At 55.8% G+C, this 26,454-nt stretch overlaps 1 protein-coding gene across 2 annotated transcripts in view; it reads right to left on the reverse strand.

The window, feature by feature from the left end:
• LIN9 (lin-9 DREAM MuvB core complex component) overlaps positions 1-26,454 on the reverse strand; it is a 478,167-nt gene that overhangs the window by 269,209 nt on the left and 182,504 nt on the right. The gene's annotated exons all lie outside the window — the stretch shown is intronic.

Below are 26,454 nucleotides of genomic sequence, written 5' to 3' on the forward strand. Positions count from 1 at the left end.
CCAAAACCTAAACCATAATTACTACCCACGTGACCCACAGTACTAAAAATCACATGTGTGTTTTTTTTATTTCTATTTATTTTTACTTCTTTCTTTATAGATTTTATTCCTCCTCTACTGAGTACCGCGATTCTCTTTTTTCTTTTTTTCCCTTCCTTCTTTCCTTTCTTTTCCCCGCTAAATCCTTTTTGTAGCTATTGTCTCCTTCTCTGGTAAGTGACCACAAAAAAAAAGACACAACCTTCTCTACCTAAGGGATCCCACACTACTCAACCTATTTAGCAGAGGCCTTATTGCCCAAATCCAACAGAAGCTCGTCAGCAGCTTGGACTGTCCTAATATTTAAACATCTTGTTATTATGCATCACCTTTAACGCAGCCGGAAACGTCAGCTGAGCAGTCGCTCCCAACTTCCTAAAGGCATCTAGTCGCCTACCGAACTCCCACTGCTTCTCCAAAGTGACCTTAGCAAGATCTGACCTGATGAGAAAAGAATACCCCTTCCCAGGTAGGGACTTCTGTTTCAGAGCTAAGTTGAGAATCTGCTCTTTAAGAGCATAAGTGTGGAAGTTAACAAGGATTTTGCGGGGTTTAGACCTTTGCGGATTTTGTCTAAATGGATCTCTGTGCACCCTCTGAATATCGGTGGCCAGCTCCTCCAATGATCGATCTAAGCATAACGAATCCTTTAATAGATGAATAATAAACTGTTTAAAATCCGAGCCTTCTGACCCTTCGGGCACATTGAGGATACGGATGTTACTCCGTCTAGCATTGTTCTCCAACACTTCCATCCTGTCCAATAGAGCCTGATCTTCTTTCTTAAGCTTGATGATATCCTCCTCAGCTTTATCCAAATGGATTGACAACACCGCCACAGATTCCTCCAATTTCCCAGTCCTAGATGTTAGTCCATCAATCTTGTTGTCAAGGGATTCGCAGTAGTTCCTAATCTCAACCTGACCTTTCTCCCAAGACAGCACACACAAGCCCTTTTTCCCAAGAGACTACACACAGGAAATCTGAATATGCATTTTATAAGGTTTTATTATAAACCATTCTAGTGCATAATGGATGAAAAAATATTACAGCAAATGTTAAAAGAAGCATCGTGATTACGAATGAATAGAAGATTAACTAATACAAAAGCAAACAGCCTATTAATTTAAATGTGTTCCCTCTTCCATGGCTAATAACTATTATTATTGAAAGGCGATGAATGTGTCATATTTGTTGCATTGTTGGACTTTGGCCCTTAGGGCAGGTTCACCCCGAGACTTTTTGCTTGAAATGGTGACCTGGAGATGGTGATTTTTGGATTCTGCGCACTTTCACTGTGTCCCAGTGGAAAGTGCGTGCGCACTCTGAGTGCATGTGCTGAGCTAGGCCTGCCCGCCCATAGGAATGCATGGGGAATGTATGTGTCCCTGGTAGTTCCTGATGCGTGGGGTGTACAGGCTTGAGTCTGGTATGTGTAAACTCGTGAGAGTGAATGCTGCGAGATGGTGTATGCAGCATGTATGTGTCTAGTAGCGAAGCGCCATTTCTAGACATGGCTGTACGTGTGCTGTGAGGGTGCTGGCGTGTGATTGGCTGGAGCTGGCTGGCATGCCAGGCTCCAGGAAGTCTGGATGGGTCTGCCCGGTGGTGAGTGGGAGATTAGCATGAGTGATGTGTGGGAGGAGTGTACCTGTGTCCTGGATGGGCTGGGTTTTCCCCACACAATGCTGGCTCCGCCCCCCTGTGGTGTGTCTAATGACCCAAGCCCTGCCAGTGAATAGAGAGGGTGGCTGAGGTAAACAGAGTACTCAAGAACCAGCTGCGACTGGTTCCGCCCCCACTCTGCACCTTCAGACAAAGGAATGCACTGTATAAAAATGGGGCTGTGTCCCCACTGAAGTGGTTCTGCTTTTTGGATCCTGCCAGAGGGGGCTGTTGCTGCTGCTGGGGCCAGGAGGACCGCCACTTGGGGTGTCTCCCTGCCTGGAGACCCAGTGTGCTGGCTCTGGCCCAGCCTTGCCCCCCCTGCCTGCCTCCAGACCCTGCTGGAGCCTTGTCCTGTCCTCCAGTGCTGGGGAGCACTGAGGACTCCTGGCCTGCAGCCTGAGAGCGCTGCTCCCTGCCCTTCAGCGCTGGGAGCGCTGAAATCGCCTGCCTAGCGCTTGGAAAGCGCTTGATTTTGCCCCTAGCGCTGTGAGCGCTGTATTTGGTCCTGGAGGCGCTTGGGAGCGCCTGCCCTTCGTTACTAGCGCTGCCAGCGCTGGGTGTGCACAGCCGGTGCCCACCCGGCATCCGATCGCCCCGTGTGGCGAGTTGGCAGCGCGGGTGCCACCCCCCTGCCCGACTGCGAGTGAAGAAGTCAGAAGGCAGGAGCCCCGGTGAGTGGGGCTCCGTGTTGGCAGTCCGCAGGGGGGGGGCATTGGTGTGGTGGGAGCCTGCGAGGCTCCTCTGAGGCCCCAATTGTTTGCTCATGCCCAGAGAGGTTCCGGGAGCATTTCCTTGGAGCCCCGAGGTGCCCCGGGGGCATCAGTTGATTTAGAGCCCGGCGAGGTTCTTGGCAGGCATTGCCCCTTTAAGAGCCCAGAGAGGCTCAAGGTGCCACCTATGTTTTTTTGAGCCCAGAGAGGCTCAGGGGGCATGATTGTGCTCGAGTCCCCAGGAGGGGGGACTCCAACAAAGCTTGCCACAGCTGTCTAGAGCCCTGAGAGGCTCAGGGGGACAATTTATTTCTTGAGAGCCCAGCGAGGCTCCCACATTGGCCCCATTGTTGTTCTTGAGCCCTGGAAGGCTCAAACCTCAATTGCACCAGTTGCCCAGCACTTTGTGGGCAACTGCTACGTTTAGGACCCTGACTTTGGACACAGGGCGTCCTAGCCCCAACAAGGCCAGAGGGCCTAGGGACAGTCACAGGTGGTGACTTACGTGATTTTGGCGCAATTGTACTTTCTATGCACCTCTGAATGTATTGTTTATGCGTCATGTGCCTTTACACCTCTGAATGAATGTTATGCATTGCATCATGTGTTTTCCTCTTACACCCCTACAGGTATTGTAATACATAGGTGGTTGTTTTCTCCCTAGTACAGGTGGTGCTAGTGAGATCCTGGTTACCAGTAATTACTGGTTGTGCGCTCTATTGTTATATTGTGTGCTATTTTGTGCTAAAGTAATTTTACTTTCTGAAAGTGCTACTTCTGATTCCTGACAGTGGTCCAGGTGGCCCTGTCTTGTACATATCCCCTTGTAAATTCTGCCCGTGCCGCTGGCACATTGTAAAGTGTGTGTTTTATCTAATGTGTTTTGGTGTAATACAAAGGCTATTTTTATATAACCTTGTGTGGAGTTTCCTTTGTGGTGGGCCTTTGGTTGTTGTTGCTGGGGTGCGTGCGCAAATACTTAGCCTACATCGCCTCCAAGTTTAGCCTTGCTGCTCGCGCCACGTTACCTAGAGGGTGAGTAGGGGTTATCTTGGCGTGTAACTCCCTTGCCCTGACTTGGGTGTGGTGGTCTCTGACTGACTTTGGCGAAAGCCCTGGCCAGCCGGGGATCCCATTTCCAACATTGGCGGCAAGCGGCGGGATAAGGATTTGTGTTTGCGTTGTACCTTAGCAGTAACTGGCCATACCACAAAACTCTGCATTTTAGATGACAACATTTTAAGGGGATTGTGTTTTTGAAATTCCATTGTTTCTTCTCCTGAAGAGTGTCATTTGATTGTGTTCAGTACATTTGTCCCCCGCCCTGCTTCCAGAGTTTGGTACCTGTGTCGCTTTTGGTCAGGTTGAGAAGTCAGGGGTGGTAGAAACTGCCTTACCGATCCGAGGGGAGGGTGTGTGTGGATGAATGGTGTGTTTTCCTGGACGCATGAGTATGAGTTCTCTTTGATAAGGAGATTGTTGAAGTTTTGGAATTGTGTCCTCTTACTTCAGATTGTTCAGTCCCCTGTGTTGCACGTGTCTGTGAGCATCTTGCCAAGATGGAGTCTGCTTTTAATGTCTGGGGTCTGTTTTTGCATGAACTGAGAGAGTTTTGCGAAGAGAGAGACATTGCAGTGAATGAGTCAGACACCCAGTCCCAACTTAGGGGTAACCTAATCCAATGGCAGAAGGAGGACTGGGAGCGTGAGCACAGTGAGGAGAGGGCCCTGGTCTCACACCATGAGGGTGGTGGGGCAGAGGGGAGCCCTGAAGAGTCTGAGGAGGAGGAAGAAGATGACAGCACAGGGACGCCAGCAGAGAGTGAGGACCCCATAGATAGGGAGTCCCTTGCTGGGTCCAGTTTAGGAGGCAGCGCCTCATCCCTTTACCTGTCCCCAGAGGAGCTGGAAGATAGGAGGAGAGAAAGGGAGCACCAGCTGGCTTTAGAGAGGCTCAGGTTGGAGCATGCCCAGGCTATGGCACAGCTGGGCATTAGAAGGCAACAGCGGGAGGTTAAGAAGCAACAGCTGGAGACCGAGAGGGTCTTAGCGCAGGACAGGATAGAGGAGGCTGAGAGGGCCGCCACCAGAGGCAAAGTAGCTCTGGAGGGTAGACTATCCCCTGCGCGCAGTGTTGAGTTTCTGGATCCCCCAGGGAGGGTTGGGTCCAGTGGTGGCAGCTATTTAGATTCCAGTGTAGGAAATCCCAGTCCCAGTTCCCCCAGTCTGGTACCTGTTTCCCAAGAGGAGGAGTATAGGTTGAAATTCAGGGGCAGTAGGAAGCTGCCTCACCAGTCGTGGGAGAAGTTTGAGGATGAATGTCATGGAGCACTGTGGGCTTGGGTAGAGGTTCACACTGACTCTGATTTTGAAGTCTTGTTTGATCTTATTGTCAAAGAGCAGGTGCTCAGTGGTTGTTCGCCAGAGTTGCGCCAACACCTGTTGCAAGTTGGATTTACTGATCCAGAGTTACTGGCAAGGGAAGCCGACCGCTGGGAAAGGGCCAGAGGTTCTCTAGAGTCATTGGTGAGTGAGTCCAAAAGAAGTGGTTCAGGTATCTTCCAGCCCAGCGTGGTGGAAGAGGCTCAGTGTAGCCCAGCTAGGTCCCTGGTTAGTGAGAAGGGTGTAGGGGCTGACTGCCTGGCTCAGTGGAGCAGGAGTCAGTGGGTGGCTGAGAGCACCCAGAGGCCCGAAGCCCTGTCTCCGAACCTGGGTGGTTTCTTGAGGGAACACCAGGTTGGGGACCTAGGCTGTCCTGTTAGCCCATTTGAGGAGGATCTCCTAGTGAGTAGAGGACCTGGAGTGTCTGTAACCAGAGCTCCTGTGGTTCTAGAGTCTGGCAGTACCGCTCCGGTAGGGAGGGTACAGGAGTCCAGAGTGAGGAGTGATTGGGGGAGTTCCCCAGTGGCTGGACCAGTGGGTCAGGGACTACCCAGTTGGGCTAGGTTCCCGTGTAGTGACCATGGTGACACCACTTCTGGTCTGGGGGATCGTCACGCACTGTCAGGTGGACAGAGGGCGGGAGATCTGCGCCAGACAGACAGTCACACGACACATGGGCCATGTGTCAGCCTCAGGGAGATTGTGTGTGAGTCCCCAGAAGTCCTGGAGTGCCAGGCAATTGTTCCACCGAAGGTTTTAGACCAGAGGTTGGAAGGCCAGGTTCAGGATCAGCCTGACCTGAAGGGTAGGACGACTGTAACCAGTGTCCTGACCGGTTCTTCTTCCAGAGGAACTTCTCCAGGTGGGAGAGGGCAGACCTCTGGAAGGGGGTGCAGAGGGTGGGAGAGCCCACCTCTGACCCCGGTGCAACCTGAGTGGATAAGTCCTGGGTTGGAATGGCGTTCTAGGGGTACCCCTCGCAGAGGGAGGAGGAACCCTAGGAGAAGAGGTAGGGGGAGGAGAGCCTTCCCCGAGACTCCTGGTCCGCCTGAGGTTGTAGGCCCTAGGCTGGAGTACCAGTGGCAGTCTAGTCCTGTCTTGCAGACAGGAAGAGTGGAGAATGGCTCCTATGTGCCAGGGGTTACTACCCCCCGCTCTGCGAATTGGCATGGACCAGTGGCACCTGGGTGGCCCAGGGCCTGGTCCTGGCCGCGGACAACTTGGGAGTACCAGTGGGGTAGCCCAGTTGGTCCAGACAGTGTGTTGAGAAGGAATCCCATGGGTTCACCGTGGCATAGAACAGGAGGGTGTCCCTGCAGTTGCGGGCCCGCGTCCGTGTTCTATCGCCCCAAGCAGGGAAGTCCATCACGGTGGTGATTGGTCTCCCCTGCGTTTTGGCTGGAAGGGGGTTATGTTGGACTTTGGCCCTTAGGGCAGGTTCACCCCGAGACTTTTTGCTTGAAATGGTGACCTGGAGATGGTGATTTTTGGATTCTGCGCACTTTCACTGTGTCCCAGTGGAAAGTGCGTGCGCACTCTGAGTGCATGTGCTGAGCTAGGCCTGCCCGCCCATAGGAATGCATGGGGAATGTATGTGTCCCTGGTAGTTCCTGATGCGTGGGGTGTACAGGCTTGAGTCTGGTATGTGTAAACTCGTGAGAGTGAATGCTGCGAGATGGTGTATGCAGCATGTATGTGTCTAGTAGCGAAGCGCCATTTCTAGACATGGCTGTACGTGTGCTGTGAGGGTGCTGGCGTGTGATTGGCTGGAGCTGGCTGGCATGCCAGGCTCCAGGAAGTCTGGATGGGTCTGCCCGGTGGTGAGTGGGAGATTAGCATGAGTGATGTGTGGGAGGAGTGTACCTGTGTCCTGGATGGGCTGGGTTTTCCCCACACAATGCTGGCTCCGCCCCCCTGTGGTGTGTCTAATGACCCAAGCCCTGCCAGTGAATAGAGAGGGTGGCTGAGGTAAACAGAGTACTCAAGAACCAGCTGCGACTGGTTCCGCCCCCACTCTGCACCTTCAGACAAAGGAATGCACTGTATAAAAATGGGGCTGTGTCCCCACTGAAGTGGTTCTGCTTTTTGGATCCTGCCAGAGGGGGCTGTTGCTGCTGCTGGGGCCAGGAGGACCGCCACTTGGGGTGTCTCCCTGCCTGGAGACCCAGTGTGCTGGCTCTGGCCCAGCCTTGCCCCCCCTGCCTGCCTCCAGACCCTGCTGGAGCCTTGTCCTGTCCTCCAGTGCTGGGGAGCACTGAGGACTCCTGGCCTGCAGCCTGAGAGCGCTGCTCCCTGCCCTTCAGCGCTGGGAGCGCTGAAATCGCCTGCCTAGCGCTTGGAAAGCGCTTGATTTTGCCCCTAGCGCTGTGAGCGCTGTATTTGGTCCTGGAGGCGCTTGGGAGCGCCTGCCCTTCGTTACTAGCGCTGCCAGCGCTGGGTGTGCACAGCCGGTGCCCACCCGGCATCCGATCGCCCCGTGTGGCGAGTTGGCAGCGCGGGTGCCACCCCCCTGCCCGACTGCGAGTGAAGAAGTCAGAAGGCAGGAGCCCCGGTGAGTGGGGCTCCGTGTTGGCAGTCCGCAGGGGGGGGGCATTGGTGTGGTGGGAGCCTGCGAGGCTCCTCTGAGGCCCCAATTGTTTGCTCATGCCCAGAGAGGTTCCGGGAGCATTTCCTTGGAGCCCCGAGGTGCCCCGGGGGCATCAGTTGATTTAGAGCCCGGCGAGGTTCTTGGCAGGCATTGCCCCTTTAAGAGCCCAGAGAGGCTCAAGGTGCCACCTATGTTTTTTTGAGCCCAGAGAGGCTCAGGGGGCATGATTGTGCTCGAGTCCCCAGGAGGGGGGACTCCAACAAAGCTTGCCACAGCTGTCTAGAGCCCTGAGAGGCTCAGGGGGACAATTTATTTCTTGAGAGCCCAGCGAGGCTCCCACATTGGCCCCATTGTTGTTCTTGAGCCCTGGAAGGCTCAAACCTCAATTGCACCAGTTGCCCAGCACTTTGTGGGCAACTGCTACGTTTAGGACCCTGACTTTGGACACAGGGCGTCCTAGCCCCAACAAGGCCAGAGGGCCTAGGGACAGTCACAGGTGGTGACTTACGTGATTTTGGCGCAATTGTACTTTCTATGCACCTCTGAATGTATTGTTTATGCGTCATGTGCCTTTACACCTCTGAATGAATGTTATGCATTGCATCATGTGTTTTCCTCTTACACCCCTACAGGTATTGTAATACATAGGTGGTTGTTTTCTCCCTAGTACAGGTGGTGCTAGTGAGATCCTGGTTACCAGTAATTACTGGTTGTGCGCTCTATTGTTATATTGTGTGCTATTTTGTGCTAAAGTAATTTTACTTTCTGAAAGTGCTACTTCTGATTCCTGACAGTGGTCCAGGTGGCCCTGTCTTGTACATATCCCCTTGTAAATTCTGCCCGTGCCGCTGGCACATTGTAAAGTGTGTGTTTTATCTAATGTGTTTTGGTGTAATACAAAGGCTATTTTTATATAACCTTGTGTGGAGTTTCCTTTGTGGTGGGCCTTTGGTTGTTGTTGCTGGGGTGCGTGCGCAAATACTTAGCCTACATCGCCTCCAAGTTTAGCCTTGCTGCTCGCGCCACGTTACCTAGAGGGTGAGTAGGGGTTATCTTGGCGTGTAACTCCCTTGCCCTGACTTGGGTGTGGTGGTCTCTGACTGACTTTGGCGAAAGCCCTGGCCAGCCGGGGATCCCATTTCCAACACAAAGGTAGTCAAGCCTGGACACAAAGGTCAAATTCTGGTTATGAGAATCCAAGCAGTCATTTGCCTAGATGGAAAACAACAACTTCCTGGAAAGTCGAAAATGCCACTTTCTCTCCCCCATCAGTCCTGAATGGAAAAGGTTTATAGTGATTCTCGCGACTATTTTGAGAAACTGTTCTCATGATTAGTGTTGTAATATCATAGAAAACTCATGGAAATTGTTTTACCAGGTTAATACTGCATTTCAACTAGTGATAAAGCAAAAGGTTAGGCGTCAAACATACATACTAAAAGAGCACCGTCAAAACTTAGAATGCATAAAACACACTTTTATACGCTAAAAAAAGGATCATAAAAATAATCAACCATTAAAAAAAGAAAAAAAAGTTGTATAGGGAATGAAAGAATTTTGGGCAGGTGCAAATACATCAGGCACCCAAGCAAGCAATATGAAATACAGGGATGTATCCAAGTCAGTGAGATTTAGGGGGTGTGAGACTAAAATTTACCAACATCTACTGAAGGGGGCCCAAAACAAAGAGAGAAGAAAAAATAGATAGTGACGACTGGTATGGCAATGGAGGGTGCCATACTCCAGTCTCTATGAGCGGTGCGGAGCAGAGCAGAGCAGAGCAGAGCAGAGCAGAGCGGTGCAGAGCAGAGCGGTGCAGAGCAGAGCAGAGCGGTGCAGAGCAGAGCGGTGCAGAGCAGAGCGGTGCAGAGCAGAGCGGTGCAGAGCAGAGCGGTGCAGAGCAGAGCGGTGCAGAGCAGAGCGGTGCAGAGCAGAGCGGTGCAGAGCAGAGCGGTGCAGAGCAGAGCGGTGCAGAGCAGAGCAGAGCGGTGCAGAGCAGAGCAGAGCGGTGCAGAGCAGAGCGGTGCAGAGCAGAGCGGTGCAGAGCAGAGCGGTGCAGAGCAGAGCGGTGCAGAGCAGAGCGGTGCAGAGCGGAGCGGTGCAGAGCGGAGCGGAGCAGAGCGGAGCAGGGCGGTGCAGAGCAGGGCGGTGCAGAGCAGGGCGGTGCAGAGCGGTGCAGAGCAGAGCGGCGCAGAGCGGAGCGGAGCGGCGCAGAGCAGGGCGGAGCGGCGCAGAGCAGGGCGGTGCAGAGCAGAGCAGAGCGGTGCAGAGCGGAGCAGAGCGGTGCAGAGCAGAGCGCTGAAGAGCAGAGCGGTGCAGAGCAGAGCGCTGAAGAGCAGAGCGGTGCAGAGCAGAGCGCTGAAGAGCAGAGCAGAGCGGTGCAGAGCGCTGCAGAGCAGAGCGCTGCAGAGCGGTGCAGAGCAGAGCGGTGCAGAGCAGAGCGGTGCAGAGCAGAGCGGTGCAGAGCAGAGCGGTGCAGAGCAGAGCGGTGCAGAGCAGAGCGGTGCAGAGCAGAGCGGTGCAGAGCAGAGCGGTGCAGAGGGGTGCGGTGCAGAGCGGTGCAGAGGGGTGCGGTGCAGAGCGGTGCAGAGCAGAGCGGTGCGGAGCAGAGCGGTGCGGAGCAGAGCGGTGCGGAGCAGAGGGGTGCGGTGCAGAGGGGTGTAGGTGCAGATGGGTGCGGTGCAGAGGGGTGCGGTGCAGAGGGGTGCGGTGCAGAGGGGTGCGGTGCAGAGGGGTGCAGAGCGGTGCAGAGGGGTGCAGAGCAGTGCAGAGCAGTGCAGAGCGGTGCAGAGCGGTGCAGAGGGGTGCAGAGCGGTGCAGAGCAGAGGGGTGCGGTGCAGAGCAGGGCGGTGCAGAGCAGGGCGGTGCAGAGCGGTGCAGAGCAGAGCGGTGCAGAGCAGAGCGGTGCAGAGCAGAGCGGTGCAGAGCAGAGCGGTGCAGAGCAGAGCGGTGCAGAGCAGAGCGGTGCAGAGCAGAGCGGAGCGGCGCGGAGCGGAGCGGCGCGGAGCGGCGCAGAGCAGGGCGGAGCGGCGCAGAGCAGGGCGGTGCAGAGCAGAGCAGGGCGGTGCAGAGCAGAGCGGTGCAGAGCGGAGCAGAGCGGTGCAGAGCAGAGCGCTGAAGAGCAGAGCGGTGCAGAGCAGAGCGCTGAAGAGCAGAGCGGTGCAGAGCAGAGCGCTGAAGAGCAGAGCAGAGCGGTGCAGAGCGCTGCAGAGCAGAGCGCTGCAGAGCGGTGCAGAGCAGAGCGGTGCAGAGCAGAGCGGTGCAGAGCAGAGCGGTGCAGAGCAGAGCGGTGCAGAGGGGTGCGGTGCAGAGCAGAGCGGTGCAGAGGGGTGCGGTGCAGAGCGGTGCAGAGGGGTGCGGTGCAGAGCGGTGCAGAGCAGAGCGGTGCGGAGCAGAGCGGTGCGGAGCAGAGCGGTGCGGAGCAGAGGGGTGCGGTGCAGAGGGGTGTAGGTGCAGAGGGGTGCGGTGCAGAGGGGTGCGGTGCAGAGGGGTGCGGTGCAGAGGGGTGCAGAGGGGTGCAGAGCGGTGCAGAGGGGTGCAGAGCAGTGCAGAGGGGTGCAGAGCAGAGGGGTGCGGTGCAGAGGGGTGCAGAGCAGAGGGGTGCGGTGCAGAGGGGTGCAGAGCGGTGCAGAGCAGAGGGGTGCGGTGCAGAGCAGAGCAGAGGGGTGCAGAGCAGAGGGGTGCAGAGCGGTGAGGTGCAGAGCAGAGCGGTGCAGAGCGGTGCGGAGCAGAGCGGAGCAGAGCGGTGCAGAGCGGTGCAGAGCGGTGCGGAGCAGAGCGGTGCGGAGCAGAGCGGTGCGGAGCAGAGCAGAGCAGAGCAGAGCAGAGCAGAGCAGAGCAGAGCAGAGCAGAGCAGAGCAGAGCAGAGCAGAGCAGAGCAGAGCAGAGCAGAGCGGAGCGGAGCGGAGCGGAGCGGAGCGGAGCGGAGCGGAGCGGAGCAGAGCAGAGCAGAGCAGAGCAGAGCAGAGCAGAGCAGAGCAGAGCAGAGCAGAGCAGAGCAGAGCAGAGCAGAGCGGTGCGGTGCGGAGCGGAGCGGTGCGGAGCGGTGCGGAGCAGAGCGGTGCGGAGCAGAGCGGTGCGGAGCGGTGCGGAGCAGAGCGGTGCAGAGAGCAGAGCGGTGCAGAGAGCAGAGCGGTGCAGAGCAGAGCGGTGCAGAGCAGAGCGGTGCAGAGCAGAGCGGTGCAGAGCAGAGCGGTGCAGAGCAGAGCGGTGCAGAGCAGAGCGGTGCAGAGCAGAGCGGTGCAGAGCAGAGCGGTGCAGAGAGCAGAGCGGTGCAGAGAGCAGAGCGGTGCAGAGAGCAGAGCAGAGCGGTGCAGAGAGCAGAGCAGAGCGGTGCAGAGCAGAGCGGTGCAGAGCAGAGCGGTGCAGAGCAGAGCGGTGCAGAGCAGAGCGGTGCAGAGCAGAGCGGTGCAGAGCAGAGCGGTGCAGAGCAGAGCGGTGCAGAGCAGAGCGGTGCAGAGCAGAGCGGTGCAGAGCAGAGCGGTGCAGAGCAGAGCGGTGCAGAGCAGAGCGGTGCAGAGCGGTGCGGTGCAGAGCGGTGCGGTGCGGTGCAGAGCAGAGCGGTGCAGAGCAGAGCGGTGCAGAGCAGAGAGCAGAGCGGTGCAGAGCAGAGAGCAGAGCGGTGCAGAGCAGAGAGCAGAGCGGTGCAGAGCAGAGAGCAGAGCGGTGCAGAGCAGAGAGCAGAGCGGTGCAGAGCAGAGAGCAGGGCGGTGCAGAGCGGTGCAGAGCGGTGCAGAGCAGAGCAGAGCGGAGCAGAGCGGTGCAGAGCAGAGCAGAGCAGAGCGGAGCAGAGCAGAGCAGAGCAGTGCAGAGCAGTGCAGAGCAGAGCAGAGCGGTGCAGAGCGGTGCAGAGCAGAGCGGTGCAGAGCGGTGCAGAGCAGAGCGGTGCAGAGCAGAGCGGTGCGGTGCAGAGCAGAGCAGAGCGGTGCGGTGCAGAGCAGAGCGGTGCAGAGCGGTGCGGTGCGGTGCAGAGCAGAGCACAGCGGTGCAGAGCAGAGCGGTGCGGTGCAGAGCGGTGCAGAGCAGAGCGGTGCAGAGCAGAGCGGTGCAGAGCGGAGCGGTGCAGAGCGGAGCGGTGCAGAGCGGAGCGGTGCAGAGCGGAGCGGTGCAGAGCGGTGCAGAGCGGTGCAGAGCGGTGCAGAGCGGTGCAGAGCGGTGCGGAGCGGTGCGGAGCGGTGCGGAGCGGTGCGGAGCGGTGCGGAGCGGTGCAGAGCGGTGCAGAGCGGAGCGGTGCAGAGCGGAGCGGTGCAGAGCGGTGCAGAGCAGAGCGGTGCAGAGCAGAGCGGTGCAGAGCAGAGCGGTGCAGAGCAGAGCGGTGCAGAGCAGAGCGGTGCAGAGCGGTGAGGTGCAGAGCAGAGCGGTGCAGAGCAGAGCGGTGAGGTGCAGAGCAGAGCGGTGCGGTGCAGAGCGGTGCGGTGCGGTGCAGAGCGGTGCGGTGCAGAGCGGTGCGGTGCAGAGCGGTGCGGTGCGGTGCAGAGCAGAGCGGTGCAGAGCAGAGCGGTGCAGAGCAGAGCGGTGCAGAGCAGAGCGGTGCAGAGCAGAGCGGTGCAGAGCAGAGCGGTGCAGAGCAGAGCGGTGCAGAGCAGAGCGGTGCAGAGCGGTGCAGAGCAGAGCGGTGCAGAGCAGAGCGGTGCAGAGCGGTGCAGAGCAGAGCGGTGCAGAGCAGAGCGGTGCAGAGCAGAGCGGTGCAGAGCAGAGCGGTGCAGAGCAGAGCGGTGCAGAGCAGAGCGGTGCAGAGCAGAGCGGTGCAGAGCAGAGCAGAGCGGTGCGGTGCAGAGCAGAGCGGTGCAGAGCAGAGCGGTGCAGAGCGGTGCAGAGCAGAGCAGAGCGGTGCGGTGCGGTGCAGAGCAGAGCGGTGCAGAGCAGAGCGGTGCAGAGCAGAGCGGTGCAGAGCAGAGCGGTGCAGAGCAGAGCGGTGCAGAGCAGAGCGGTGCAGAGCAGAGCAGAGCGGTGCAGAGCAGAGCGGTGCAGAGCGGTGCAGAGCAGAGCGGTGCAGAGCAGAGCGCAGAGCGGTGCAGAGCAGAGCGCAGAGCGGTGCAGAGCAGAGCGGTGCAGAGCAGAGCGGTGCAGAGCAGAGCGGTGCAGAGCAGAGCGGTGCAGAGCAGAGCGGTGCAGAGCAGAGCGGTGCAGAGCGGTGCAGAGCGGTGCAGAGCGGTGCAGAGCGGTGCAGAGCAGAGCGGTGCAGAGCAGAGCGGTGCAGAGCAGAGAGGTGCAGAGCAGAGAGCAGAGCGGTGCAGAGCAGAGAGGTGCAGAGCGGTGCAGAGCAGAGAGCAGGGCGGTGCAGAGCGGTGCAGAGCAGAGAGCAGAGCGGTGCAGAGCAGAGCGGTGCAGAGCAGAGAGCAGAGCGGTGCAGAGCAGAGAGCAGGGCGGTGCAGAGCAGAGAGCAGGGCGGTGCAGAGCAGAGAGCAGGGCGGTGCAGAGCAGAGAGCAGGGCGGTGCAGAGCAGAGAGCAGGGCGGTGCAGAGCAGAGAGCAGGGCGGTGCAGAGCAGAGAGCAGGGCGGTGCAGAGCAGAGAGCAGGGCGGTGCAGAGCAGAGAGCAGGGCGGTGCAGAGCAGAGAGCAGGGCGGTGCAGAGCAGAGAGCAGGGCGGTGCAGAGCAGAGAGCAGGGCGGTGCAGAGCAGAGAGCAGGGCGGTGCAGAGCAGAGAGCAGGGCGGTGCAGAGCAGAGCGGTGCAGAGCAGAGCGGTGCGGTGCAGAGCAGAGCGGTGCGGTGCAGAGCAGAGCGGTGCAGAGCGGTGCGGTGCAGAGCGGTGCGGTGCAGAGCGGTGCGGTGCGGTGCAGAGCGGTGCGGTGCAGAGCAGAGCGGTGCGGTGCAGAGCGGTGCGGTGCAGAGCGGTGCGGTGCGGTGCAGAGCGGTGCGGTGCAGAGCAGAGCGGTGCAGAGCAGAGCAGAGCGGTGCGATGCAGAGCGGTGCGGTGCGATGCAGAGCGGTGCGGTGCAGAGCGGTGCAGAGCGGTGCGGTGCAGAGCAGAGCGGTGCGGTGCAGAGCAGAGCGGTGCGGCGCAGAAGGCAGCGGCGCAGAGGGCAGCGGCGCAGAGGGCAGCGGCGCAGAGGGCAGCGGCGCAGAGGGCAGCGGCGCAGAGGGCAGCGGCGCAGAGGGCAGCGATGTTGGGTAGTGTGGCGCAGAGTGCAGTGGCATTGGGTAGTGTGCAGTGGGGAAGGGTGGTGCAGCACAGAGTAAATTAATGTGGGGTAGAGTGAAGTGTTGCAGAATAGAGTAGAGTGGCACAAAGTAGAGTGCAGTGGCAGAGTGGCACAGAGTAGAGGGCAGTTGCATAGAGTGGTGCAGAGTATAGTGCACTGGCGTAGAGTGGCGCAGAAAAGAGTTGACTGGCACAGAATGCAGTGGTGAAGAGTGGCGCAGAATAGAGTGAAGTGGTGCAGAGTGGAGCAGAGATGAAGACTGGTGCAAAGAGTTCAGTGGCGTAGAATGCAGCGGCTTAGAGTGGTGCAGGGATGAGCAGAGTACAGTTGTGCAGAATAGAGTGGCATAAAGAGCAGTGGCAGATTGGAGCAGAATAGAGTGGTGTGTAGTGCAGTGGCATAACTTGTACTGTCACAGAGTGAGGCAGAGTTGAGTGCACTGGCGGATAGCGGTGCAGAGTGGAGTCCAGTGTTTTGGAGCAACATCTTGGGTAGATAAAAATAAGCAGGACTTTGGTACCAATGGTGAGTTCTATCAGGCAGACCTTCTAGTCATTAGGAGCGGGTGTGGGGGGGGGGGGGGGGGAGTTTTGGGTAGACACATCTGCCATCACATCTTCCTCTATTAAAAAGCTGAAGTCTCTTTACTGGGCACATGAGAGGACAAAGCTGAGTAACCAGCCAAGTCTGGTGTACCTTAGTGACCGCTTTATAAGGTTCAAGCCCTTTTCACCTTTTGAGACCTACATGGACCAGATTGACCCCTCCTCCACCAAAGCCATTTACATAAGGTTCAGATTGGGCACTCTCCCCCTTGCTTCATTTACCTCTAAATGGAAACGTGTCCCGGGGAGTGGCCTCTGCCCAGCATGCAATGGTAGTGCGGAAACGGACGACCATCTGCTGTTTTTCTGCCCCCCTTCTATATTTGTTAGGTGTGCAGCAGTATAGGGTTGCCCTGAGAATTTGCAGAGGCAACACCTCGCACACCATCGTGTTTTTCAATCGCAACGTTTTAGAGTGTTTGGCAGATCTGTTGCAAAGCTATTCCACGCTAATCTTCAGGGCTGAGATACATTTTTTTGTCGCATAACTATACCAAATCGAACCATTCTCATGCACGCACAATGTTTAATTGCAGTATGTGTCAATTTTATGTGTAATTTTAATAAAACAAGAATATCTTTCTATATATGGCTCTTTAATTATTATTTTCACATTATGGTTTCAAAATTCATGGTATATTTTTTGCTGTCACCTAAGAGAGCCCACATTATTTTCCTTAAAAGTTGCGTTTCATGATTAACTGGGTTTTAACTGGACTCATGTACTGCATTTTTCTTTCTCATCTGTGACTTTTATTGTCTATAACTGAAATAAAGTTGATACTGACTGTAGTGGCATATGAATAGAGTGCAGTGGAGTGGAGTACAGTGGTGCAGAGAAGAGCAGAGTGGCATCGAGTTCAGTGGCATAAAGTACATTGGTGCATAGTAGAGTGAAGTACCTTACAGTGGTGCAGAGTAAAGTGCAGTGGTGTAGAGTGGTTCAGAGCAGAATGCAGTGGCATAGACTGGTGCAGGGTAAAGTAGTGCGGAGTAGAGTGCAGTGGCATAGAGTGCAGGGTAAGGGGGTGGAAGAGAAAATAAGCTAACTGTACAGGGTTATGGGAGCCAGACAGAACACACAAGTACTCATATGGAGTGCTTGAACACAAAGAACAAAAGTAGTTCCAAAAACGGGAGCAGTGGATGGAGATGAGTACTTGGTCCTAGCTCCTGGGGAGGGCCAAGCACAAGAAATGACGCTTGCATGCTGCGACAAACTGGAACAAAAGGAAATGAGAGAGACGTTGAAGCTAACAAATGGTAAGCTATGGACAGGCTGCAAGCCCACTGTATGTAAACATGTCTTGCAGAGAAAGCGCATGCACGGTGTAGGCGAAAGCTAAATAAAAAAAACAAGAAGCCTTCCACAGTCCAGTGGGGAGGCATCTTTGCAGTGAGGGCTGCAATTTCAGAGAAACCCAACACACAATACTGGCTCAACCAGACTTAGAGGCAGTGGGTCAGACTGCAGACCCGAGGAAGGATTTCATAGGTGTGTGTGTGTGAGAGATCCCCTGAGAAGGTCTGCCTGATAAAGCACATGACAGCCACAGGGGTTAAACAACCTCACCAGCTTGCAAATTTGAACTGTTACTGTTGGAAATGGGATCCCCGGCTGGCCAGGGCTTTCGCCAAAGTCAGTCAGAGACCACCACACCCAAGTCAGGGCAAGGGAGTTACACGCCAAGATAACCCCTACTCACCCTCTAGGTAACGTGGCGCGAGCAGCAAGGCTAAACTTGGAGGCGATGTAGGCTAAGTATTTGCGCACGCACCCCAGCAACAACAACCAAAGGCCCACCACAAAGGAAACTCCACACAAGGTTATATAAAAATAGCCTTTGTATTACACCAAAACACATTAGATAAAACACACACTTCACAATGTGCCAGAGGCACGGGCAGAATTTACAAGGGATTATTTACAAGACAGGGCCACCTGGACCACTGTCAGGAATCAGAAGTAGCACTTTCAGAAAGTAAAATGACTTTAGCACAAAATAGCACACAATATAACAATAGAGCGCACAACCAGTAATTACTGGTAACCAGGATCTCACTAGCACCACCTGTACTAGGGAGAAAACAACCACCTATGTATTACAATACCTGTAGGGGTGTAAGAGGAAAACACATGATGCAATGCATAACATTCATTCAGAGGTGTAAAGGCACATGACGCATAAACAATACATTCAGAGGTGCATAGAAAGTACAATTGCGCCAAACTCACGTAAGTCACCACCTGTGACTGTCCCTAGGCCCTCTGGCCTTGTTGGGGCTAGGACGCCCTGTGTCCAATGTCAGGGGGGGCCTAAACGTAGCAGTTGCCCACAAAGTGCTGGGCAACTGGCGCAACAATGTTTGAGCCTGCCAGGGCTCAAGAACAACAATGGGGCCAATGTGGGAGCCTCGCTGGGCTCTCAAGACACTGGTGGGGCGAAAGGAAATGCCCCCTGGAGCCTCCTCTGGGCTCTAAACACACATGGCACCCAAAGAGCCTCACTGGGCTCTAAACACATGGACTGCCCCTGAGCCTCTCTGGGCTCCTTAACACTGGGGCGCCTTGAGCCTCTCAGGGCTCGTGAAATAATTGCCCCCTTGAGCCTCGCAGGCTCTGAACACCGGGGGGGGGCGCGGGCACCGACAATGTGCCCCGACAAGGTAGAGCCTCTCTGGCTCTAAACAACTGTGGCAAGCTTTGTTGGAGTCCCCCCTCCTGGGGACTCGAGCACAATCCTGCCCCCTGAGCCTCTCTGGGCTCCAAGTAAATCAAACTGCCCCCCTAGAGCCTCTCTGGACTCTTAACTCAGAAGGGTGCAGCCTCACTGGGCTGTTGGGGTCCCTCACGAATGACCCGGGAACACTGGGGGAGCCTTGAGCCTCTCACTAGGCTTCGTTGGAGTCCCCCTCCTGGGGACTCGGGAATCACTTGAGGCCCCCCGGGCCTCTCAGCACAAGTGACGCGCGCCGAAGGGGAGGGGCGGGCACTCACCGGTCTCTGGCGGCTGCAGCTCCTCTGCTTCGGGCGGCTCTGCACGGGAGCTCCCGCTCCTCGGGGGCTCCCTCCACACTTCTCCCTCCCTCTCCTGGGCTCTCCCTCGCTTAGGGAGCCTGGGAGGGGAGACAAGAAAAGACGCCGGCTTCCGTCCTCACCGGAGCGCGGGGTGGCCTCCCGTCCGCTTCCGGTTGCTTCTCTGTCCTGCCCCCGGCCTGCCTGACTTCCGGGTCGCGGCTGTGGGGGCGGGACTTCTGCCGGGCCGCGCTCGGATTGGCCGGCCGGCAGGAGCACTTCCGGGTCGTCGCGGGCAGCGCGGCGGCCCGTCTCCGGCACTTCTAGGCGGGGGCTCAATAAACCGAGGGCTCCCTCGAGTTTAGAAATAGCAGCAAATCACCGGGGCAATGCCGGGTGGGCACCGGCTGAAACAATAAAGCGCCCCGAGGCGCTGGCAGGCAATAGGGCGCGCTCTCAGCGCTAGGGGGCAAATCTAGCCCCGCAAATCAAGGGAAGCGCTCCCAGGCGCTCGGAGGGAAATCCTCAGCGCTCCTAGCGCTAGCAATAATCCCAGCGCTTCCAGGTGCCCTCAGCAGGGCAGGATCACAGGGAAAGTTCCTTGTAGGGGGGGCAAGGCTGGGCCCAGAGCCAGCACACTGGGTCTCCAGGCAGGGAGACACCCCAAGTGGCGGTCCTCTGGCCCAGCAGCAGCAGCAACAGCCCCCTCAGGATCCTGGAAGAGAACAACTTCAGTGGGGACACAGCCCCATTTTTATACAGTGCATTCCTTTGTCTGAGGGTGCAGAGTGGGGGCGGAACCAGTCGCAGCTGGTTCTTGAGTACTCTGTTTACCTCAGCCACCCTCTCTATTCACTGGCAGGGCTTGGGTCATTAGACACACCACAGGGGGGCGGAGCCAGCATTGTGTGGGGAAAACCCAGCCCATCCAGGACACAGGTACACTCCTCCCACACATCACTCATGCTAATCTCCCACTCACCACCGGGCAGACCCATCCAGACTTCCTGGAGCCTGGCATGCCAGCCAGCTCCAGCCAATCACACGCCAGCACCCTCACAGCACACGTACAGCCATGTCTAGAAATGGCGCTTCGCTACTAGACACATACATGCTGCATACACCGTTGCGCAGCATTCACTCACACGAGTTCACACATACCAGACTCAAGCCTGTACACCCCACGCATCAGGAACTACCAGGGACACATACATTCCCATTGCATTCCTATGGGCGGGCAGGCCTAGCTCAGCACATGCACTCAGAGTGCGCCCGCACTTTCCACTGGGACACAGTGAAAGTGCGCAGAATCCCAAAAATCACCATTGCCAGGTCACCATCTCACGCAAAAAGTCTAGGGGTGAACCTGCCCTAAGGGCCAAAGTCCAACATAACCCCCTTCCAGCCAAAACGCAGGGGAGACCAATCACCACCGTGATGGACTTCCCTGCTTGGGGCGATAGAACACGGACGCGGGCCCACAACTGCAGGGACACCCTCCTGTTCTACGCCACGGTGAACCCATGGGATTCCTTCTAACCACACTGTCTGGACCAACTGGGCTACCCCACTGGTACTCCCAAGTTATCCGCGGCCAGGACCAGGCCCTGGGCCACCCAGGTGCCACTGGTCCATGCCAATTCGCAGAGCGGGGGGTAGTAACCCCTGGCAAATAGGAGCCATTTTCCACTCTTCCTGTCTGCAAGACAGGACTAGACTGCCACTGGTTCTCCAGCCTAGGGTCTACAACCTCAGGCGGACCAGGAGTCTCGGGGAAGGCTCTCCTCCCCCTACCTCTTCTCCTAGGGTTCCTCCTCCCTCTGCGAGGGGTACCCCTAGAACGCCATTCCAACCCAGGGCTTATCCACTCAGGTTGCACCGGGGTCAGAGGTGGGCTCTCCCACCCTCTGCACCCCCTTTCAGAGGTCTGCCCTCTCCCACCTGGAGAAGTTCCTCTGGAAGAAGAACCGGTCAGGACACTGGTTACAGTCGTCCTACCCTTCAGGTCAGGCTGATCCTGAACCTGCCCTTCCAACCTCTGGTCTAAAACCTTCGGTGGAACAATTGCCCGGCACTCCAGGACTTCTGGGGACTTACACTCCATCCCCCTGAGGCTAACAAATGTCACATCTGTTGTGTGACTGTCTGTCTGGCGCAGATCTCCCGCCCTCTGTCCACCTGACAGTGCGTGACGATCCCCCAGACCAGAAGTGGCGCCACCCGGGTCCCTCCAAGAAGATCTAGCCCAACTGGCTAGTCCCTGGTCCACTGGTGCATCCACTGGGACACTCATCCCCCAATCACTCCTCACGCTGGACTCCTGTACCCTCCCTACCGGAGCGGTACTGCCAGCTTCTAGAACCACAGGAGCTCTGGTTACAGACGCTCCAGGTCCTCTACTCACTAGGAGATCCTCCTCAAATGGACTAACAGGACAGCCTAGGTCCCCAACCTGGTGTTCCCTCAAGAAACCACCCAGGTTCTGAGACAGGGCTTCGGGCCTCTGGGGGCTCTCAGCCACCCACTGACTCCTGCTCCACTGAGCCAGGCAGTCAGCCCCTACACCCTTCTCACTAACCAGGGACCTAGCTGGGCTACACTGAGCCTCTTCCACCACGCTGGGCTGGAAGATCCCTGACCCACTACTTTTGGAGTCACTCACCAATGACTCTACAGAACCTCTGGTCCCTTCCCAGCGGTCTGCTTCCTCTGCCAGCTCACATGGTTCAGACAATCCACACCCTAACAGGTGTTGGCGCAACCCTGGTGAACAACAACTGAGCAACTGCTCTCTGAGAAACATATCGAACAATATGTCCCAATCACATTTCGTCGGCTCCCGTACCCAATCACACAGGGCTCCACAACAGTCATCCTCAAAATCTTCCCAAGACTGATGAGACGGTTTCCTAAGGTTCCTAAACCTCAACCTATTCTCCTCCTCTGGGGAAACAGGAACCATACTCTGGGAATTGGGACTTTCTAGACTGAGATTTAAATAGCTGCCACCACTGGACCCAACCCTCCCTGGGGGATCCAGACACTCAACACTGTGCGCAGGGGATAGTCTACCCTCCAGAGCTACTTTGCCTCTGGTGGCGGCCCTCTCAGCCTCCTCTATCCTGTCCTGCGCTAAGACCCTCTCGGTCTCCAGCTGTTGCTTCTTAACCTCCAGTTGTTGCCTTCTAATGCCCAGCTGTGCCATAGCCTGGGCATGCTCCAACCTGAGCTTTTCTAAAGCCAGCTGGTGCTCCCTTTCTCTCCTCCTATCTTCCAGCTCCTCTGGGGACAGGGAAAGGGATGAGGCGCTGCCTCCTAAACTGGACCCAGCAAGGGACTCCCTATCTATGGGGTCCTCACTATCTGCTGGCGTCCCTGTGCTATCATCTTCTTCCTCCTCCTCAGACTCTTCAGGGCTCCCCTCTGACCCACCACCCTCATGGTGTGAGACCCGGGCCCTCTCCGCACTGTGCTCACGCTCCCAGTCATCCTTCTGCCATTGGATTAGGTTACCCCTAAGTTGGGACTGGGTGTCTGACTCATTCACTGCAATGTCTCTCTCTTCGCAAAACTCTCTCAGTTCATGCAAAAACAGACCCCAGACATTAAAAGCAGACTCCATCTTGGCAAGATGATCACAGACACGTGCAACACAGGGGACTGAACAATCTGAAGTAAGAGGACACAATTCCAAAACTTCAACAATCTCCTTATCAAAGAGAACTCATACTCCTGCGTCCAGGAAAACACACCATTCATCCACACACACCCTCCCCTCGGATCGGTAAGGCAGTTTCTACCACCCCTGACTTCTCAACCTGACCAAAAGCGACACAGGTACCAAACTCTGGAAGCAGGGCGGGGGACAAATGTACTGAACACAATCAAATGACACTCTTCAGGAGAAGAAACAATGGAATTTCAAAAACAATCCCCTAAAATGTGGTCATCTAAAATGCAGAGTTTTGTGGTGCAGCCAGCCGCTACTAAGGTACAAGGCAAACACAAATCCTTATCCCACCGCTTGCCGCCAATGTTGGAAATGGGATCCCCGGCTGGCCAGGGCTTTCGCCAAAGTCAGTCAGAGACCACCACACCCAAGTCAGGGCAAGGGAGTTACACGCCAAGATAACCCCTACTCACCCTCTAGGTAACGTGGCGCGAGCAGCAAGGCTAAACTTGGAGGCGATGTAGGCTAAGTATTTGCGCACGCACCCCAGCAACAACAACCAAAGGCCCACCACAAAGGAAACTCCACACAAGGTTATATAAAAATAGCCTTTGTATTACACCAAAACACATTAGATAAAACACACACTTCACAATGTGCCAGAGGCACGGGCAGAATTTACAAGGGATTATTTACAAGACAGGGCCACCTGGACCACTGTCAGGAATCAGAAGTAGCACTTTCAGAAAGTAAAATGACTTTAGCACAAAATAGCACACAATATAACAATAGAGCGCACAACCAGTAATTACTGGTAACCAGGATCTCACTAGCACCACCTGTACTAGGGAGAAAACAACCACCTATGTATTACAATACCTGTAGGGGTGTAAGAGGAAAACACATGATGCAATGCATAACATTCATTCAGAGGTGTAAAGGCACATGACGCATAAACAATACATTCAGAGGTGCATAGAAAGTACAATTGCGCCAAACTCACGTAAGTCACCACCTGTGACTGTCCCTAGGCCCTCTGGCCTTGTTGGGGCTAGGACGCCCTGTGTCCAATGTCAGGGGGGGCCTAAACGTAGCAGTTGCCCACAAAGTGCTGGGCAACTGGCGCAACAATGTTTGAGCCTGCCAGGGCTCAAGAACAACAATGGGGCCAATGTGGGAGCCTCGCTGGGCTCTCAAGACACTGGTGGGGCGAAAGGAAATGCCCCCTGGAGCCTCCTCTGGGCTCTAAACACACATGGCACCCAAAGAGCCTCACTGGGCTCTAAACACATGGACTGCCCCTGAGCCTCTCTGGGCTCCTTAACACTGGGGCGCCTTGAGCCTCTCAGGGCTCGTGAAATAATTGCCCCCTTGAGCCTCGCAGGCTCTGAACACCGGGGGGGGGGCGCGGGCACCGACAATGTGCCCCGACAAGGTAGAGCCTCTCTGGCTCTAAACAACTGTGGCAAGCTTTGTTGGAGTCCCCCCTCCTGGGGACTCGAGCACAATCCTGCCCCCTGAGCCTCTCTGGGCTCCAAGTAAATCAAACTGCCCCCCTAGAGCCTCTCTGGACTCTTAACTCAGAAGGGTGCAGCCTCACTGGGCTGTTGGGGTCCCTCACGAATGACCCGGGAACACTGGGGGAGCCTTGAGCCTCTCACTAGGCTTCGTTGGAGTCCCCCTCCTGGGGACTCGGGAATCACTTGAGGCCCCCCGGGCCTCTCAGCACAAGTGACGCGCGCCGAAGGGGAGGGGCGGGCACTCACCGGTCTCTGGCGGCTGCAGCTCCTCTGCTTCGGGCGGCTCTGCACGGGAGCTCCCGCTCCTCGGGGGCTCCCTCCACACTTCTCCCTCCCTCTCCTGGGCTCTCCCTCGCTTAGGGAGCCTGGGAGGGGAGACAAGAAAAGACGCCGGCTTCCGTCCTCACCGGAGCGCGGGGTGGCCTCCCGTCCGCTTCCGGTTGCTTCTCTGTCCTGCCCCCGGCCTGCCTGACTTCCGGGTCGCGGCTGTGGGGGCGGGACTTCTGCCGGGCCGCGCTCGGATTGGCCGGCCGGCAGGAGCACTTCCGGGTCGTCGCGGGCAGCGCGGCGGCCCGTCTCCGGCACTTCTAGGCGGGGGCTCAATAAACCGAGGGCTCCCTCGAGTTTAGAAATAGCAGCAAATCACCGGGGCAATGCCGGGTGGGCACCGGCTGAAACAATAAAGCGCCCCGAGGCGCTGGCAGGCAATAGGGCGCGCTCTCAGCGCTAGGGGGCAAATCTAGCCCCGCAAATCAAGGGAAGCGCTCCCAGGCGCTCGGAGGGAAATCCTCAGCGCTCCTAGCGCTAGCAATAATCCCAGCGCTTCCAGGTGCCCTCAGCAGGGCAGGATCACAGGGAAAGTTCCTTGTAGGGGGGGCAAGGCTGGGCCCAGAGCCAGCACACTGGGTCTCCAGGCAGGGAGACACCCCAAGTGGCGGTCCTCTGGCCCAGCAGCAGCAGCAACAGCCCCCTCAGGATCCTGGAAGAGAACAACTTCAGTGGGGACACAGCCCCATTTTTATACAGTGCATTCCTTTGTCTGAGGGTGCAGAGTGGGGGCGGAACCAGTCGCAGCTGGTTCTTGAGTACTCTGTTTACCTCAGCCACCCTCTCTATTCACTGGCAGGGCTTGGGTCATTAGACACACCACAGGGGGGCGGAGCCAGCATTGTGTGGGGAAAACCCAGCCCATCCAGGACACAGGTACACTCCTCCCACACATCACTCATGCTAATCTCCCACTCACCACCGGGCAGACCCATCCAGACTTCCTGGAGCCTGGCATGCCAGCCAGCTCCAGCCAATCACACGCCAGCACCCTCACAGCACACGTACAGCCATGTCTAGAAATGGCGCTTCGCTACTAGACACATACATGCTGCATACACCGTTGCGCAGCATTCACTCACACGAGTTCACACATACCAGACTCAAGCCTGTACACCCCACGCATCAGGAACTACCAGGGACACATACATTCCCCATGCATTCCTATGGGCGGGCAGGCCTAGCTCAGCACATGCACTCAGAGTGCGCCCGCACTTTCCACTGGGACACAGTGAAAGTGCGCAGAATCCCAAAAATCACCATTGCCAGGTCACCATCTCACGCAAAAAGTCTAGGGGTGAACCTGCCCTAAGGGCCAAAGTCCAACAGTTACCTTTTCATTCAGAGCTGTAATATGGATAAAAGGGCAAGAGGATTGAGGAATACGACAAGACTTAACAGAATTACCAAACAGCTTTTCACTCCCTTAGATCTCAGTTCATGCAAAATTAAAAAGTTCTCAAGAGAATGTAGGGATACGGTAAGGTGATCTGATGTTAATGGAACTAGCACGGTTCGACTTCTCAGCATCCAAAAGTTAATTTGTGGCTGTAAAAATGGGTTCTTCTGTATCCTATGCAAGGGCATGTGATAAGTAGCTGAACCATTGTTTTGCTGTGCATTTGTTATCCTAGAAGGAATGAGTAAGATTAGAAAGAAGAATAAGACAAATGAACAGTCCTGAGGGGAAAAGAACTATCATGACACACAGTCATAAGGCATGCGGGAGAGAAACATATAATGGACTTTAATAACATTTAAGGCCGCAGCGCATCAGTTAGACTATTACAATTATCTGACTACAATAAAATCAAACAATCCTAAGCCCGATTGTTTAAAGATTTCCCAAAAGAACAAATGGAAAATGGAATAATATTTTTTGTTTATAGCATCTACTCTTGTGACCGTCATCCGAACATCTGGGTGGTTCAGTTCTTGTTTTTGTGATCTACAAGGGGACGTACCAATAGGATGAGAGATGCTGGCTTTGAAAAGAAGGTCAGGGGGGCGGGGTTGTTCCACCTTACATTGGGGGAACCAGTCTGTTGATCCCATGTTGATTAATTAAAACAACCAACACATACAGCACCCAAAAATCACCAGTAGCTCACAATCAACAACAGCAAACAACCATATTGGAATGAAATTTGTAAAGAGCAAAAAATCCCAGAGGCATGAAGATGCTAAGAGAACCATAATGGCCCTTCTGAGGAACTAGAGAGCATAAATGTCAGGAAGACCTGAAGAACAATCTTACTGAAAGAGCCATATTGTCAGACTTTTCCTGAAAGTGAGATGTTATCTAGTTCTAAAATGTGACAAAGAAGGGAATTCCAACGCTTGACAGTACCATAGACAAAAGACCTGCCTCCCCATCTTGATCTAAGGTACGAAGAGTTGTTTGCTTATGACAGATCAGAGCGGTTTAACAGGGTGATACCACTGAAACTTAGACCTAACAAAATGTGGTCATGGACTATATAATGCTGGATGAAAAATACAAAGAGCTTTGAAGAAAATTATTTGCCTTACTGGAAGTCAGTGCAATCTTCAGCTCCTCCGACGTTGATCTATACTTAGGGATGTCAAGTATAAGACGGGCGACAGCATTTTGTACTGTTTGCAGTTTAGAGAGCCCGGATTTATATGGAGGTGTAGAGTTCAGCATTGAAGAGATCAATGCAAAAATTATAGTTTTCCATGCCGCCACCGGGATGTAGGGAAAGATTTTCTTTAGGGAGTAAATGATGTTAAAGCAAGAAGACACAGTTCGGTTGACCTGAGTATC

The sequence above is a fragment of the Lissotriton helveticus genome, chromosome 6 (assembly GCF_964261635.1).
Source record: "Lissotriton helveticus chromosome 6, aLisHel1.1, whole genome shotgun sequence".
NCBI lineage: Eukaryota > Metazoa > Chordata > Amphibia > Caudata > Salamandridae > Lissotriton > Lissotriton helveticus.